Here is an 18,504-nt window from a genome sequence, read left to right as displayed (position 1 = left end):
AACTAATCGGAGAAAGTTCTTTTTTACTCAACGCACAATTAAACTCTGGAATTTGTTGCCAGAGGATGTGGTTAGTGCAGTTAGTATAGCTGTGTTTAAAGAAGGATTGGATAAGTTCTTGGAGGAGAAGTCCATTACCTGCTATTAAGTTCACTTAGAGAATAGCCACTGTCATTAGCAATGGTAACATGGAATAGACTTAGTTTTTGGGTACTTGCCAGGTTCTTATGGCCTGGATTGGCCACTGTTGGAAACAGGATGCTGGGCTTGATGGACCCTTGGTCTGACCCAGTATGGCATTTTCTTATATTCTTCTTAAATTAAATTTACTGTGGACAAGTACAAAATAATGCACATAGGGGAAATTAATCCTATATATAGATACACAATATTAGGTTCCATATTAGGAGTCACCACCCAAGAAAAGCATCTTGGAGTCATTGTGGGCAATATGTTTGAAATTCTCAGCTCAGTGTGTGGTGGGGATGTGCTTTCATTTGAAACAAACTAAAGTTTGTGTGTATTGGCAGATAATTATTCTGGCATTGGTTTCAGAGTAAAATCCTTGGGAATCAGCCACCTGTCTGGAATCTTCATATGGATGCAGAGAGTTGGTAATATCAGTGTTATCTTACCATGTCCCCACTAATAGGGCCCATGAGCTCCATCTCCTCTCCCTCACCCTTTTCCATGGAAAGGGCCCACATACAGCCTGTTCTGGGACTCTTGGGAGCTACCAGGTTATACCAGATAATTGAAAAGAATTATGAACTAACACATATATTCCAAAACTACATATTGGCATGAATCATGTTCCAAGAATAAGCAGATTACTTTCTCTAAACACATGACAAGTACCATATGCCAACTGGGTGTATATAGAAATGCCAAGTTAAAAAAACAAAGAGAAAAAGAAACAGAAAATGTAATGCTACATAAAAACTGTAAGGCTAAACTAGTCTGCTCATTTTTCCTATCCACTGCAAAACAAATCCTTCTTGATCTCCAACTGTATTCTAACTTTTCCATGAAAATACCCCCAAAAAAGCTTCAGGAATGGATAACAACAGAATTCAAAGATCCAAGCCACAACCTTAAAGTTAAGGACTATAATATATAACCTCAACCAAGCAAATCAGTAAGGGTTAGAATTTCTTTATAATCATAGGTTCAGTTTTTGGTTTATAGTATCAAATGTAACACATCCCCAATAAGAGGGCATATCACCCATTCAATGTGTATTCTAATACGGATGTGCTGAAAAAGAGTTTATATATTTTTTAAAATGTTTCTATTGCAGCAAGTCATTCAAAAAGTTTGCGATGAAATCCAGCTTAACTGACATTCAGGTCCTGACATGAATTCATGTTTCAAAATGACTAGGCATCGGGGAAACAGCTTTGGGTCCTCAATGTTGCAGGTTCTATCAAGTGCCAAGATAGAAGCATTAATTTTCACAGCAGTTCTAAATGGTCACAAACAGAAGCATTAATAATGTCATTGTCATTCAGAGTAACCAATGACACTCAATGCCTTCCTCAATTTAATGGGTCCATAGAATGATTACTCACTGTTGCTGTCACATGATAGTAAGTTGACTAAATATGATGTTTGAAGTTATCAAACCACACTGCTCAATGTAAAAAATTATTGTATATACAAAATATTAAATAAGAGTATTCCAGGGAGCAGCAGGAAGGAGAGAGAGGAGGATTCCTGAGCTCTGCAGGCGGCGGTAAATTTGAACTTGCCCAGCTGGTGACCGCGTGACATTACTGCCTGACCCGGGGCCTCAAAACCCCGCAAGACTGCGGCGTTCCTTGGAGCGGCAGGAAGGAGAGAGAGGAGGATTCCTGAGCTCTGCAGGCGGCGGTAAATTTGATCTTGCCCAGCTGGTGACCGCGTGACATCACTGCCTGACCCGGGGCCTCAAAACCCCGCGAGACTGCGGCGCGGAGTCGCCGCTGGCGTGTTGCCTAAGCCGCGCGCGCCACTTTGGCACGCGTGGCTTAGACCGGCTTTGACCGCCTTTGCTGCCTGATTGCCTGAAAGTTGCCTTTGATTTATGGGACGCAAAAGGAAGGCTAAGGCCTATACATCCTCACCTAATACTCCTGTAACCGGTCCGATGGACGCCCACTTGAACAGGTTTAATACGCCACAATTGGACAGTAACAGAGATTTGTTTGAAGTCTCGTTAAGTCCAGGCACGAGACCCACACCTACACAACCCCCAGGAGCAGCAACCTTGGATAACATCTGTGGGGATGAGTCTGCAGACGTAAGTAGAGAGGAGGCACTACCCGAAGTGGTAGGTTCCAAACCTCTACAACCTTTGTCTTCGATACATCAGGAAGGTGAGATTGGTACAATAGTTTCATCTCAAGAGAGCATACAATCAGTTAGATTGGATGCTTCCAAAGTGACAATGGGGGACTTGTGGAGGATGCTAGTTAAATTAGACACCAATGTTACCCAAATGAACTCTTCCCTCACATTGTTGGTGACTAACAATAAAGTAATGATAACTCAACAAGGGGGAAAAATGGTAGATTTAGAAACTAGAGTGAATAAATTGATAACAGATGTTCAGAATATTCAAAGTATTGAAAGTGTACGGGTGTCAGATAATGTGATTTTACATAATGATGTAGAAAATTTGGAAAATTTACTTCGAATTAAGAATTTGCGTTTCGTTAATTTTCCTTACACAAGATTAATGTCGGCACAGGAAATGTTTGTTAAATATTTGAAGGAGATATTAGCCTATAAAGATGAAGAAATTCCTCTTATTTCAAAAATCTATTATTTTCCCCTAAGATCGCTTGATGGACCTGGGGGATTGAACGAAATTCAATCCCCAGGGATATCAACATTTTTGGAAGATTCCCTGGATGTAATAAATAAGCGAACAACTTTATTTGTTTCATTTGTTCAAGAGAGGGATAAAGACTAAAGAGCTCATATTTGAGAAAGCCCTAAAAAATCATGAATTTTTATTTTGTGGACAGAAAGTATATATCTTCCCTGATGTACCTAAAACTACGTAGGGTCGTAGAAAGCAATTTCTTAAATTGAAAGCAAAACATTGGAATTAGGAGCTACCTTTTTTTTAAGGTTCCCTTGCCAATGCTTTGTGAACTATCAGGAAAATAAATTTATTTTCACCATTCCCTCTCATATGGAGAACTTTTTAAGGGATAAAGAATTAGAGAAGTCTAATCAACTAGCTTTGATAACAACTGTGGGTACTGATTAGAAGAAATTAAATCCTCCTTCTTTTGGGAAATTTTTAGTTAGTTTATGTGTAGACCGCTCCCTTTATTTGATAAAGGTGCTATAATTGGTTTATAAATCTAATTTTTATGATTTTGATATGATAGCACACTTTAATTGCCTTATACTGATTGTTTGGATAACATGATTTCACTTGTATGTGAATTGAAATTTAATAAAGTATAAATATAGATAGAAAAAAAAAAAAGAGTATTCCATTCAACCATGTCACTGGGGCCCAAGAATGATACTGAGCTGAAAAGAGAAAATCCAAAACCTGCTCACAAAGATGCAGAAAAGACAACAGGTCACCTCCTCTAGGTTAGGATTTTACTTGCTCAATGACAGTCCATAAGGCTGAAAATAGATGCCCTTTATTCATTCAATGCATCTGACAGTTGATCAATATTCCCTTTTGGATAAAGGGCTGTCTTTTGTGCTGTCTGTTCAGCATGATCCATTTAAATCAAGAATTGAGCTTAACAGATTTTTTCACACACTACAATTGTGATTTTTTTTTCTCATTCTAATCAGAAGGTAGATAATATGTCATTAGTGAAGACTAAATTCAATTCTATACCACCCAGCTCTATGAATGAACATATAGTTACATTTAAGAGTCTTATCTTACAGGATTACAAGAATCTTACATCTCAGGAATGGCCAGCATTGGAGTTGCTAACTAGACATTTCCATCTGGTCATTAAACCCGCAGACAAAGGGAGGGGTAAAAGTCATACAGAATCACAACAATCATACAGAATCAACAAGTCATACAGAATCACAACCCCTGAGGCTAGGACACAGAGTCCTAGCCTCAGGGGTATGGTGAGAAGGGTTAAGTTAGAGGCCTGATGGACTCTGAATATATTGTTGTGATTCTGTATGACTTTTACCCCTCCCTTTGTCTGCGGGTTTAATGACCAGATGGAAATGTCTGGTTAGCAACTCCAATGCTGGCCATTCCTGAGATGTAAGATTCTTGCAATCCTGTAAGATAAGACTCTTAAATGTAACTATATGTTCATTCATAGAGCTGGGTGGTATAGAATTGAATTTAGTCTTCACTAATGACATATCTACCTTCTGATTAGAATGAGAAAAAAAAATCACAATTGTAGTGTGTGAAAAAATCTGTTAAACTCAATTCTTGAACTTAACAGATTTAACCCTTGAGCTTAACAGATTTAACCCAGATTTAACCCTTCTAACTTAACCCTTCTCACCATATGGTGAGAAGGGTTAAGTTAGAAAGGTTAAGTTAGAGGCCTGATGGAAAAAGGGAGACAGTAAGCCCAGACCCTTAGGCTCCTGATAGTACTTGACTACCTGTTTGTACTGGCATAGGGTATCCTTCATCTAAATCAAGACCCCAGAACAGCCTGCCCTATTTACCAGAATGCACCCTAACATCTCACGTAATTACACATCTATATAATTAAAAAGGTTATTACTTTTACATTACAAATAAAACAATTAGCCAAGCTACTTTGATAACGTTCAAGATACTACAAATCAATATAGTCAATGGATGGTTCACTGAAAGCACAATCTTTTTGTAGAGATCCTACTAGATCTCTACCAGTGTCCCTTCCAGTGCTTATAGCTATCATTATTCACTCTTATTTGTAGATTTATATTAAAGCCTAAGAACTGGTCACCTCCCTTCCATATATATATATAACTCAGTGAACAGACTGTGTTCATGGCTGGAATTAAACTGCACCTGGGGTTGGGATGAAGGCCCATAAGTCTGATCTGCTCTGCTTTTCACAATTATTGCTCAACCCATTTATTTTCTCTCTCTCTCTCTCCAAAAGGACAAGAAACACTTTGAAACCATCATCATTTTATAAGCTTGTTTAATTCTTCACAGCCACCAATGCAGCTCACCTTTAATTGGTAACGACCTTTAAAATTCACAATGAAATCATCTAGCTAAGGTCAGTTAAAATTTTTCATAGATTTCTCTAGAAGCTTTCTAAACTATATACATTCTTTCAGTACTTTGACCTCAAATATAAAAGAAAATTAGCTGACAATTGACAATAACAGCTCCAGGTCTCTGAGGCTCCCCTTTATACAGTATAATTCCCCATTTCAATTATCTGGTAGAGAGGACCATGGTCTTTAACCATTTATCACAGTTCAATCCCTTGGGACTGAAACACTGGCAATCTCTTGATGATAACTTCTGCCTTGTCTGAATGTTCTCCAGTTAGTGCAAAAAGAAAGAAAAACTTCCCCTTTTAAGTCTTACTAGTAGGGCTTATTTGGTGGAAAGAAATTCCAAGTTTTTCACACCAGTTATATCACTTATCTCTTAAGATTAGAAGAGACCAGCTGGCACCCACCACCTAGTAGCTCTAATTCTTTATGTCATCCCTGGTCAGTATACACATGTAATAGCTAGCCAGTTTAGCACCTTGATAAACAAAGTGCAGCTTCTAAATCAGTGCCAACAATTCAGCTGCCCACATTTTTAGTCTTCAATTAGGACAGTGTTCACTCTTTCAGAAATCACACTGAATTATCTAGCCAATTCTGCTTAACCTAATTACATTCTAACCTTTTATACAGATACCAGCAATTCAGTTCCTAGAAATCAAGGTATTACTCAGCATAACTCAATTTTCAATTTTCTTTCTTTCCCTAGGTGCTCTCCCACAGGATCTATACAAAACTATTTCTCTATTTCTGTGCCTAGTTTCCTAAATTTCCATTAATTAGTGGCATTCAGTGTTTCTTAAAAGGGACTTAAGTGGTGAGAATGTCCTAGGGCTGGCTCTGGCTCATCCCCATGGTGTGACAGGAGCTGGCTTTTAGGGGTGTACATTCGTTTGCAATGTATTGGCAAACCGCAACGTATATGCCATATTTGTTGTATTCGTGGGGGTCATGAAACGTATGGTGAACCCCCACGAATACAACATATCACTAACGAATAAACCCCCACCCTCCTGCCCCCCCCCCCCCCCAAGACTTGCCAAAAGTCCCTGGTGGTCCAGCAGGGGTCCTGGAGCGATCCCCTGCACTTGGGCCGTCGGCTGCCGGTATTCAAAATGGCATCGATAGCCTTTGCTCTTACTATGTCACATGCTGAGCTGTCCAACCCTTTCCTGTGAGTCACAGTGACTCACAGGAAAGGGTCAGACAGGTCGGCATGGATACCGGAATGCAGCGTATCTGCGCTGAAATTTTGTGAAATGCACTGAATGCAGCCAATCGCGCTGTCATTCAGTGCTCTCTGTCGATTTTACTGATGAGCCAGCACTATATAAAGATCAGCAAGAAGAGACCAACGCATTTTATTTCCAGCGATGCTGTGGGGAGGTGGGCTTGGTGTAAGAGGAGGCTGCACTGAGAGATAGGCTAGTTAAGGAAAGAAAAAGCTAATTATTCTTTATTTTGCTGCAGTGCCAGGGCCAGCTAGTCCTGTTTCTTTCAAACTGTTTATTTAGGTGATCTGACTGAGAAGAGAAGCAGTGCCAGGGAGAGAAGCAGCTACCACACAACATTAGGGTGTTGTGGCTGGCTTAGAGAGATTTATTATTTTCAATTTCATCCACTTTTGTGGAGTGACAAAAATTCCAGCTTTTTAAAATGATTTTTTTTAATTCAAGTCACTTAGTCACACTGTACACTGGGCTTCAGTGTGTAGTGGTTAGTTTTAACAGACTGAACCTAACTATTGGGTGGGTCTGTGCAGTCAAGTGCCCAGGGAGTCTGCCTCTTTTGTGCTTGTAATCAAGCAGTGTCTGTGTTCACACCACACACATTAGTGCACAGCCAGGCACCGTGACAGTGGGCAGTGGGTATTTTTAACAGACTGAACCTAACTATTGGGTGGGTCTGTGCAGTCAAGTGCCCAGGGAGTCTGCCTCTTTTGTGCTTACAAGCAAGCAGCTTCTGTGTGCACACCACACACATTAGTGCACAGCCAGGCACCGTGACAGTGGGCAGTGGGTATTTTTAACAGACTGAACCTAACTATTGGGTGGGTCTGTGCAGTCAAGTGCCCAGGGAGTCTGCCTCTTTTGTGCTTACAAGCAAGCAGCTTCTGTGTGCACACCACACACATTAGTGCACAGCCAGGCACCATGACAGTGGGCAGTGGTAGGCACTATTCAGCGACATTAAATCCATAATGTCAGGGAAAGATAGATGTAGTTGAGTGATTGGGACTGGCAGAGGAGACACCTCAAAAGACACTAGTGCAACGCCACCAGTACAGTTAAAAAGGCACCTGTCACAATCTAAACTCTTTGTAGGGGCTGGCAGTTCCATCCCAAAAAAAAATGAAATCTGACCATGATGCATCGCCATCGCCACCACATGTTTCTGGCCCTGTAGTTTTGGAGGTGAGGGAAGGGGAGGCAGAGTCATGCCAGACCAAATGTAGACACCCAAAAGCAGCAGGGGGACAGAAGTCTTGACTAACACTTAGCGTTGACAAGGTAGTGCAGTCACTGTTTGCTTCAGATTCAGATGAAGAATCTTCTTGTGTGGGATTCTCATCAAAATCGGAAGAAGTAATAGGTGAAGAATCTTCGGTAGGATCAGTTAGTCCTTTCTTAGCCTCCACTTCAGTGCAGCAGGGGAGAGATGAAAGTGATGATGAGGAGGAGGAGGAAGAGCAGTCAGCACAGGCACAGAGCCTGATGGAGGCCCCCCTGGCATTGCTTCTGAGGGTGCACCCACTACCTCAGCTCCAGTGCCAGCATCCACCCCCAAGGCTTTAGAGAGGAGAGGATCAAGAAAGACATCTGCGATCTGGAGCCACTTCAAAGTGACGGAAGACCCGTGTTATGCTCGGGGTAATTACTGTGCCAGGGCTATTAGCAGAGGCAAGCAAATGGGACATCTATCTAATTTAGGCATGAACCATCATATGAAGAGGCAACACCCAACAAGATTACTGCCATCTGGGGATGGTTGTAACCAGGACCATTGGGGAAATGATTGCCCTTGATGACCAGCCCTTGCAGTTAGTGGCGAATGTGGGTTTCAAGCATTTTCTGAAGATCGTACTTCCAAATTACAAGGTCCCCTCCAGAACCACATTTAGTAGAAAGGTCATCCCCAGCCTGTACAAGCAGTATCGCAGTTGCATGCAAGCACTGCTAGCTAAGGCAGAGGGAAGAGTGCATTTCACATGCGATATCTGGACCACCATGAATGCTGCACACTCTTGCCTCTCTCTGACAGCACACTGGTGGGACAGGGCTGAGGCAGGGGCAGCCAGCAGCTCTATTACTGAAGAAGTATCAGGGAGGAGGTGGGCTTTACTGCACACCCACCTGACGGACCAGGCCCATACCACAGCCAATATTCTAGCATGCATCAGACAGATGCTGGAGGGCTGGCAACTACACCAGCGAGACAGGAAAACTCAGGCAGGGTTCTTTGTCACAGACAATGGTGCAAACATGGTTAAGGCAATAAATGACGGGCGCTTTAAGAACATCCGATGTTTTGCACCCACTCTGCACCTGGTAGTGAAGTCAGCTCTGGGGTTGTATTCCAATGACAAAGAGAATGAATACCTGCATAGGTTAATACACAAGTGCAGGAACATAGCAGCGCAATTCCACAGAAGTGTGAAGGCGGGGCAGTTTCTCCGACAAAAGCAGACAGATTTGGAGATGCCTCACAAACGTCTCATTCAAGACATTGCCACCCAGTGGAATTCCACCTTTATGATGCTGGAGAGGTTAGTGGAGTTGCAGACACCCCTTCATGAACTTTCTGGTACAATGGACATAGGTGTGCAGAATCCCCTAGGGCATCATGATTGGTTAGTCATGAGTCAGCTGGTAAAAATCCTACAGCCCTTCAAGGATGTCATGGAGGAGCTGAGTTCCAGAAGTGCCACCTTGGCTGACATCATCCCTATAGTTAATCTCCTGGATGAACATTTGGAGGCCTTTAAATAGGAAGAGGGAATGACAGCTGAGGTGCTGCATTGTCTGGACGTTTTGCAGCAGCAGGTGAAAGAGAGATTAAGGCCTTTAACAGAACAGAAAACATACATGCTCGCCACAGTCTGTGATCCCAGTGTGAAAGGGAAACTCGCCCTACAGTACAATTGTCTCTTTATTGGTGAAGGTCCTGCTGTTAGCAAAAGTCCGTGAACAGGAGCGCCATAGGCAGAGACAGATTAGCTTCAAGCAGAGGTGGAAACAGCGGGCACTTCAGAGAGTTGTGCTGTTGCCCAAGCAGGAGCAGCACTGTATCAGCGACAGATAGTACCTCCTCCTCCTCCTCCACGTCAGAACGCCCAAGGCACGTTGCCCATAAAGATTCATCTTTTGTGCAATGGGCGAGAGAGAAAGCAGCTGGCATGAGTGACTCTCAGCCCGCCCAAGCAAAGGAGACACCAGCACAGCTGTCAGTGACACGGTATCTCTCAGAGCCGATAGAGAGCATGCAGACAGATCTGCTGGCATATTGGGCACACAAGTCCACTGTTTGGCCACACCTAGCCAAAGTGGCTCAGCGATATCTGTCATGTCCACCAACCAGTGTGCCCAGTGAACGTTTCTTTTCAATGACAGGGGATATCATGAGCCCTCACCGCTCAAGGCTGGCACCAGAGTTGATGGAAATGCTAATGTTTTTGAAAGTAAACATGCCTTTGCTTGGGTTTCCAAATTTTCCCTGTGAATGGCAAGAGGAATAAAAGCAATTGAAAGCCTTGCAGCAGCTCCAACTGCCTCCTATGCTCCAAATAATATAAGCACTGCAGCACATGTGCCTGACCTCAAACGCTGTGCCTGACCATCCACTGCCCAGGCCGTACATCCCTACAAGGGCCTGACCTCAAACACTGTGCCTGATCGTCAACTGTCCAGGCCTTATGTACCTACAAGTGTTTGACCTCGATTGCTCTGCCTGTCCATCCAGGCCTTATGTTCCTACAAGTGTTTGACCTTGACTGCTTTGCCTGTCCGTCCAGGCCTTATGTTCCTACAAGTGTTTGACCTCGATTGCTGTGCCTGTCCGTCCAGGCCTTGTGTTCCTACAAAGGTTTAACTTGGATTCTAAGCCCTCTGGGGATAGTGAAATACCGACAGTACCTGAGTGTAATCGACTATGACGTGCTGGAAATGTTTGAAAATAGCAAGATAAATAAATAAAGAAGAAAAACCTGCTTTGCCTGTCCATCCAGGCCTTATGTCCCTAGGTGGGATTGACCTCAGTCCTCGACTGCTTTGCCTGTTTGTCCAGGCCTCATGTCCCTAGGTGGGATTGACCTCTGTCCTCGATTGCTTTGCCTGTCCATCCAGGCGTTGTGTCCCTAGGTGGGATTGACCTCTGTCCTCGACTGCTTTGCCTGTCCATTCAGGCCTTATGTTCCTACAAGTGTTTGACCTCGATTGCTTTGCCTGTCCATCCAGGCTTAATGTTCCTACAAGTGTTTGACCTCGATTGCTGTACCTGTCCTTCTAGGCCTTATGTCCCTAGGTGGGATTGACCTCTGTCCTCGACTGCTTTGCCTGTCCATCCAGGCCTTATGTTCCTACAAGTGTTTGACCTCGATTGCTTTGCCTGTTCGTCCAGGCCTTATGTCCCTGGGTGGGATTGACCTCTGTCCTCGACTGCTTTGCCTGTCCATCCAGGCCTTATGTTCCTAAAAGAGTTTGACCTTGATTGCTTTGCCTGTCCGTCCAGGCTTAATGTTCCTACAAGTGTTTGACCTCGATTGCTGTGCCTGTCCGTCTAGGCCTTATGTCCCTAGGTGGGATTGACCTCTGTCCTCGACTGCTTTGCCTGTCCATCCAGGCCTTATGTTCCTACAAGTGTTTGACCTCGATTGCTTTGCCTGTTCATCCAGGCCTTATGTCCCTAGGTGGGATTGACCTCTGTCCTCGAATACTTTGGCTGTCCGTCCAGGCCTTATGTCCCTAGCTGGGATTAACCTCTGTCCTCGAATGCTTTGCCTGTCCGTCCAGGCTTAATGTTCCTCCCAGTGTTTGACCTCGATTGCTGTGCCTGTCTGTCCAGGCCTTGTGTTCCTACAAGTGTTTGACCTCGATTGCTGGACCTGTCCGTCCAGGCCTTATGTTCCTACAAGTGTTTCACCTCTGTCCTGGAATGCTGTGCTTGTTTGTCCAGGCCTTATGTCCCGTCCTAATGGCTGAACCCTCGTTGCAAAAGGAAACCTCAGTCTCTGGCAATTAAAACTAGTAATCCTTCACAGCATGGATCCTTAAATAAAACAAAGAGTTTTCTTTAGTTTCAGGGCAGAGAAGAGAACTTCCTTCGTCTTGCTTATGAAGTCATGATCTGTTTGCAAATGATTAAATCCTAACAATTTGTACCATTATACACTCTAGTGCCCAATCCATTCCAAGGAGCCCTTTCCTGCTCAAAGAAAGGGAACTCTCCCCAGTGTTGCAGCCTTGTTCTTAGGACCAGTTGACCCATGTTTAACCGCTGTTCACATGGCACCCTGCTCCATGTCGCCACGCTTTGAAAGCTCGTGCTACACTCTAGGGACCAACCCATTCCAAGGAAGCCCTTTCCTGCTCTTAGGAAAGGGAAATCTCCACAGTGTTGCAGTCTATCTCTTAGGACCTGTTGACCCATGTTGAACCGCTGTTCACATGGCACCCTGCTCCATGTCGCCACGCTTTGAAGGCTCGTGCTCCACTCTTGGGGCCAACCATTCCAAGGAAGCCCTTTCCTGCTCTTAGGAAAGGGAACTCTCCACGGTGTTGCAGCCTATCTCTTAGGACCTGTTGACCCATGTTGAACTGCTGTTTAGGGGCAAACCCATTCTAGAGAGCCCTTTCCTGCACAAAGGAAATGGAACTCTCCCCGGGTGTAGCCTGCCTGTATCTTCCCTGTGACCCATGTCGAACCGCTGTTCCCTTTTGAAATCAGCCTCTTTCTATGCCAAGCGGTACTCTGACTGCTTTCTGGCCTCCCTGTCTTTTGTCAAGGATATTCTCACACTACAGTCCCTGGGAATCCCAGGTGCAGCCAGCCTGATTTTAAAAGACCAGCGAGAGCCTACTGGACCCCAATGGAAACCCCCCACTTTAGGGGTGAACCAATTCTAGGGAGCCCTTTCCTGGCAAAGGAAAGGGAACTCTCCCGGGTGTAGCCTGCCTGTTTCTACCCTCTGACCCATGTTGAACCGCTGTTCACATGCACCCTCCTCCGCCTCGGCCTTGACAATTCTCGTTTGTATATTCAAGTTTCATATCACCAAAATGCCAGGAAGAGTGCAGATGATAGTAGGGATGTGAATCAGGCTTCGGACGATTGAAAATATCGTCCATATTTTCAAAATCGTCAGAAATAAGGGGCTCCCCCAAAACGATAGGAAAACCCCACGATATTGATCGTGGGGGTTCCCTTATCGTTTTGGGGGAGGGCGGGAAAAAAACGGCAAACAAAAATAACCCCTAAACCCACCCCAACCCTTTAAAACTAACCCCTTAGCTTCTCCCACTCTCCCGACGCCCCAAAAAACGTTTTACAGGTACCTGGTGGTCCAGTGGGGGTCCCGGGAGTGATCTCCCGCTCCGGGCCGTCCTCCTGCTCCCGGGCCGTCGGCTGCCGCTAATCAAAATGGCGCCGATGGCCCTTTGCCCTTACCATGTGAAAGGGTACCCGTGCCATTGGCCGGACCCTGTCACATGGTAGGAGCACTGGATGGCCAGCGCCATTTTGTGCTCCTACCATGTGATAGGTGCTGACCAATGGCACCGGTAGCCCCGTGACATAGTAAGGGCAAAGGCTATCGGTGCCATTTTGATTACTGGCAGCCGATGGCCCGAGTGCAGGAGATCGCTCCTGGACCCCCACTGGACCACCAGGGGCTTTTGGAAAGTCTTGGGGGACCCTCCTGACCCCCACAAGACTTGCCAAAAGTCCAGTGGGGGTCCAGGAGCGACCTCCTGCACTCGGACCATCGGCTGCCAATATTCAAAATGGCGCCGATAGCCTTTGCCCTTACTATGTCACAGGGGCTACCGGTGCCATTGGTCAGCCCCTGTCACATGGTAGGAGCACAAGATGGTGCCGGTCATCCAGTGCTCCTACCATGTGACAGGGTCCGGCCAATGGCACGGATACCCTGTCACATGGTAAGGGCAAAGGGCCATCGGCACCATTTTGATTAGTGGCAGCCGATGGCCCGGGAGCGGTAGATCGCTCCAGGGACCCCCACTGGACCACCAGGTACCTGTAAAACGTTTTTTGGGGGGGTCGGGAGGGTGGGGGAAGCTAAGGGGTTAGTTTTAAAGGGTCGGGGTGGGTTTTTTGTTTATCGGCTCAGGCGCAGCCGATAAACAAAACCAGGATCGGGCCCGATGCAAAAAAAACCACATGTGAATCGGAACCGGAATCCAAATCGATTCCGGTTCCGATTCACATCTCTAGATGATAGCACATATCAAATCTTGATTCTTCTAAAGTATAATTCATCTGTATGTACTCTTTTCTATCTGTGTTGCTAGGTGCCAAGCACACTTTATTAGTATTTCTTCTTAGCTTCGGAATAGTAAAGTTCTTCAAAGCCTCTGTTTCTACTAACACAACAGCTGGCATTTGGGATTTTACTTCACTTGATGAAGCCCTTATTAGTGTTTTACCTCCAGTCGTTTCTTCCGTTTTGAAATCAGCCTCTTTCTATGCCAAGCAATACTCTTACTGCTTTCCAGCCTCCCTGTCTTTTGTCAAGGATATTCTCACACTTCAGTCCCTGGGAATCCCGGGTGCAGCCAGCCTGATTTTAAAAGACCAGCGAGAGCCCACTGGACCCCAATGGAAACCCCCCACTTTAGGGGTGAACCAATTCTAGGGAGCCCTTTCCTGTGCAAAGGAAAGGGAACTCTCCCCGGGGTAGCCTGCCTGTTTCTACCCTCTGACCCATGTTGAACCACTGTTTAGAGGCGAACCCATTCTAGGGAGCCCTTTCCTGCGCAAAGGAAAGGGAACTCTCCCCGGGGTAGCCTGCCTGTTTCTACCCTCTGACCCATGTTGAACCACTGTTTAGAGGCGAACCCATTCTAGGGAGCCCTTTCCTGCTCATAGGAAAGGGAACTCTCCCCAGGGCTCTTGTTTGAATATTTGCTACTACCACCAAAATCGGCACCCGCAGATGCTCCACTCCACCCAGGCATAGTTCATCATGTTTCAGGTCCTAGCACTCGTGTTAGACTCCATGGTCCCTGTTTCAAGATGGGTCGGGTGCACAGTATGCACAGTTGACAGTCCCATCACATGCGGAGCCTCGTCTTGTCTTGCCTCCTTGTCTTTCCCTTATCAAACCACAGGGACCTGACTACCTCGGCTCTGCCAGCCTGTCTTGCCCCTATCAACTTTCTGCCACTCTGCCTTGCTGCCAATCACCAGATGACTCACTCAACTCCTTGTGGTGTTATTGCCACTATCATGGTTCCTCAGTGTGTTGGTGCTAGTCTTTCTGTTTGCTATGTTCCCCCTTCATTGTGCTGTAGGATGTCAATGCCACTTGTTTTACCGCTTTGCCTGTCATGCTGCCTTCGAGGGTTCATGCATCTGTTATCGGTGCTCTCTATTGAAGCTGTGGTGTGTTTTTGACACTCTAGCTGCACTCTTGCCACTTCTGGTACCCCTTTGCACCTTTACAGTGCCTTAGGCTATTCATGCCACTTTGGTGCCATTTTGCCATAGTCTAAGTACATTGAAGCTCTTTTGTTGTTGTGATGATTGCTCCCCAGAAGTTTCATCAAAATTGATAATAAAACCCCAATTCTGCAGCCAAAAATAGGCTGGAAATCCTTCCCCCATTGACTTTAATGGGAACCGGAAAACAAATTCACATATCAACGTATCGGGGCGCCATACGTCCGAATGCAACAGAAATGCCCCCCGACGAATACGTATCACGAATGCAACAAAATGTTTTGGCTGCACATCACTAAGGTCTATGGCTCTTGACTGTGGTCTGTCGCTGCATTGGCTGAGCTAGATGGGAAAAGAGAGAAGATTAAAAATAGTAGTTCAGAAGCACCCTGGAATTTGCAAATGAAGTCTTATGGAATCATAATCCTAGTATAGGCCAGCTCTGATTGAGCTGGAAGAAACTGCCAAAAATGTCATCCTTTATATGCAGGAAAAAAAAGTTTAAAAAAGAAAAAAGAGCTAGCATTAATATATGAATCTTTGCTGTTGCAAATTGCACACAATAAGTATGAAAAACTGGTAGCTGGCTGACCCTGAACACCTTAAAAGCACATGCTCGTCTGAATGTCTACACACTGTTTAAACAATGTGTATTGTAATAAAGAAAAGGCAGATCTGGATTATTTTATTTATTGAGGTCTGACATACCTTAGAATTAACACAATGCAGGCAAAGTTTTTACAAGTGCACAGACATCACAATTCCTGGGGCTTAACAAATATGCATGCTTTTAGATTCATTTGTGACTGCATACCCTAAATAGGAGTATCAAACACTGGTCTAGCTTTCAGGAAAACAGAAATTATCCACAAATCAGAGCCACTGAGTGCAAATAAATCTCATGAATTTTCATCAAGGATAGGCTGAAAACCAAATCTGTTTGTGTTCTTCAAGGGCCAGAACTTAACACTCCAAGATGATAACATCTATGAAAAGTCCCCCTGGATCATTTCAGTGTTGAAAGGTACCCCTGGCACAGATGCCATACATAGGGAAGGCCAAGTAAATTGGGAGAGGGATATAAAATGGAGGTAGGCAGAGTAAGAAGACTCAGGAACCTGAAAATGAAGACTCATTGTACTGCTCAGATTGAGAAGCAGCCCAAAGGAGCAGGAGAAAATTATGGGGCCAAAAAGATATATTGTTTTCAGAAATGAGACCAAATAGACTGAATGGAAAAGAATGTGAATGAATTTATTAAAAATGGATCAGATTTTATTTCATAATTCTATCCCTTTCAAACCAAGCAAGGTTGGAGTGACAGAGACTCGCAGCAATGGGGACCCCTAAAAATCTTGCATAGTTCAATTGCCATTTCTTGTAATCCTAAGGAATTTTTCCCCTTCCCTCACATCATGAAAGGAAAACTCTTCTCTCCCCATGCAGGCAGGAAGAGGGACACCTCTGGGTTCTTCCTCTGCCCCGCCAATCCCCCAGTGCACACTTTTGAAGAAATCTTCCCCTTTGAGGGGGAAAGGGGCATGAAAGGTCCAGCAAAAGCTTTCTACAGATCCCAATTAAGCAATCCATGAATTGCAAACTATGACCATCATTTGTTGGCATGGACATGGTCCCCAAAAATAAGCGATCAATACTAGCCAGGAGGTTCAACTGTAGTCTGATGAGTGTATAATAGGAATGTGAATCATTTTTCTAATGAATTGAAATATCGTACAATATTTCTAAATTCGTTAATATATCGGGGAAAAAAAGAAATGATCACTTTTCCCCCCAAATTTTCATAAAAATCGTTTTTCGGGTTAGTGCGTGTTAACTCCTGTTAGTGCAGGCTAACTCCCGTTAGTGCATGCTAACAAAAAACGTTTATTTTTTGTTAATTTTTGCTATTTTTCTTAGTATGCCCTAACATGAGTTAGGGCGCATTAACGGGAGTTAGTGCACCCTAACTCCTATTAGGGCGCACTAATCCGAAAAATGATTTTTCACTAAAAAAAAAAAAACAGGGATCCACGGGAAAATGAGATTTTCCCGCAGCCAGATGATCCCGAAAGCAGGAACGATCGGGCACCCAATTCACATCCCTATTGTATAATCTGCATCCGCCTGTCCCGGAATGCTTTTAGCCACTAAATGACATTTTAAACTTTTGTGGGTTTCTGTTTTATGGAATTGTTGCTTCAGATGTAACAACTGCAGAAGTCCATCAGTGGTCACCAACATTTTTGTTCTCAGTATACTGACAAATTACAGCGCTGGCAACAGATCATGAGTTGGTTAGTGCTTCAAGTATGGAGCTCAACAAAAGATTTTCTGTTACAAATGTGAGCATGTGCCAAAAGATACTGTTTACAGTTGGTCATTAAAAACCAAAATACATGTATTAGAATTTATGCTATGTTAACAACAAGGTACAGCAATGTCCATAAAAATGCTGAATTATGCACACTAATTTAGGATTATTTTAAAATTCTCATTCTTTCTTCATGTCAAAATCAGGTACTTCAGAAACCTGGTACTTAAAGCTCTAGTTATCTGCCCTCATTCATTCTGGCCATAAAACCATGCAAATTACAATGAATACCCCTGGTCAGATGAATTCCCACCTTATCTTAAACAGCAAGCCTAGATTTTCCTTCTGGATTCCTTGCCGCAAGTTGTATAAAGCCAGGTATTAAAGCATTACTAGATAGAGCCTAGCTGTAATGTCTTCTCCATAGATAGGTATTTATATCCCTATGGGAGGCCCACCTAGTAACTCGAGGTGAGGTTTAGGTATTAATGTAGGGGGTTAGGGGCCACTTGGACATTCAAAGTGAGACGTACGAACAGAACAGTGGTCTCTTGTGAAGATTTGATGACCTTCGGAGTGAGGAAACTCACCCAAAGATGAGATTTGTGCAATGTTCTCTCAACCTAGCTTGATGTTACCCAGGTAGAGAGTCTATCAAACTGGATGCTTGACCTCCAAGGAGAGAAGATTTCGGAAGAAGTGCAGCCTTTGCATGTACTGTGGTCAACCCAGCCATGATGTTTCTACATGCTCCATTCATCTGGGAAACGGCCAGGCCTAAGTCCTGCAGAAGGACTGTTCTTAGGCCATACCACGACATCTCCTCTCTGCTCTCTCTCCAAGTCTCTTTGACCTACGGACCGATCACGGTTCAGATTCCTGCCCTGGTGGACTCAGGGGCAGGAGGCAACTTCATTCTCAGACATCTAGTGGAAGACCTGAGGAGTCCCCTCATCAAATTAGAAGATCCACTATTGTGTTACAACTTGAAGTGGGCTTTGGACGTTCCCCAACACCACCACTTCCACTGAAGCTCTCAGTGATTGTTATGACTACCGGCCGCGGCAAGCTGTGACCGGGACCGACCACTTACCCCAGTACCCGGACGGACCACTGACGCTGAGGCTGGCGTCGAGGGTTCCTTCAGCGGCAGCAGCCGCTGCTGCCCCAAGATGGCCGCGGCGTTCTTCCCCGCGCGGCTAAGCTCCGCCCCCTGATGTCTGCTAGGGCCTCGCAGGCTGCTATGGCCTGAAATTTAAAGAGACACTCAGGAAGTGGGCTGGTCCCTTCCTGCT

Source organism: Rhinatrema bivittatum, chromosome 4, assembly GCF_901001135.1.
Source record: "Rhinatrema bivittatum chromosome 4, aRhiBiv1.1, whole genome shotgun sequence".
NCBI classification, from domain to species: Eukaryota; Metazoa; Chordata; class Amphibia; order Gymnophiona; family Rhinatrematidae; genus Rhinatrema; species Rhinatrema bivittatum.
This window is presented reverse-complemented; position numbering follows the sequence as displayed.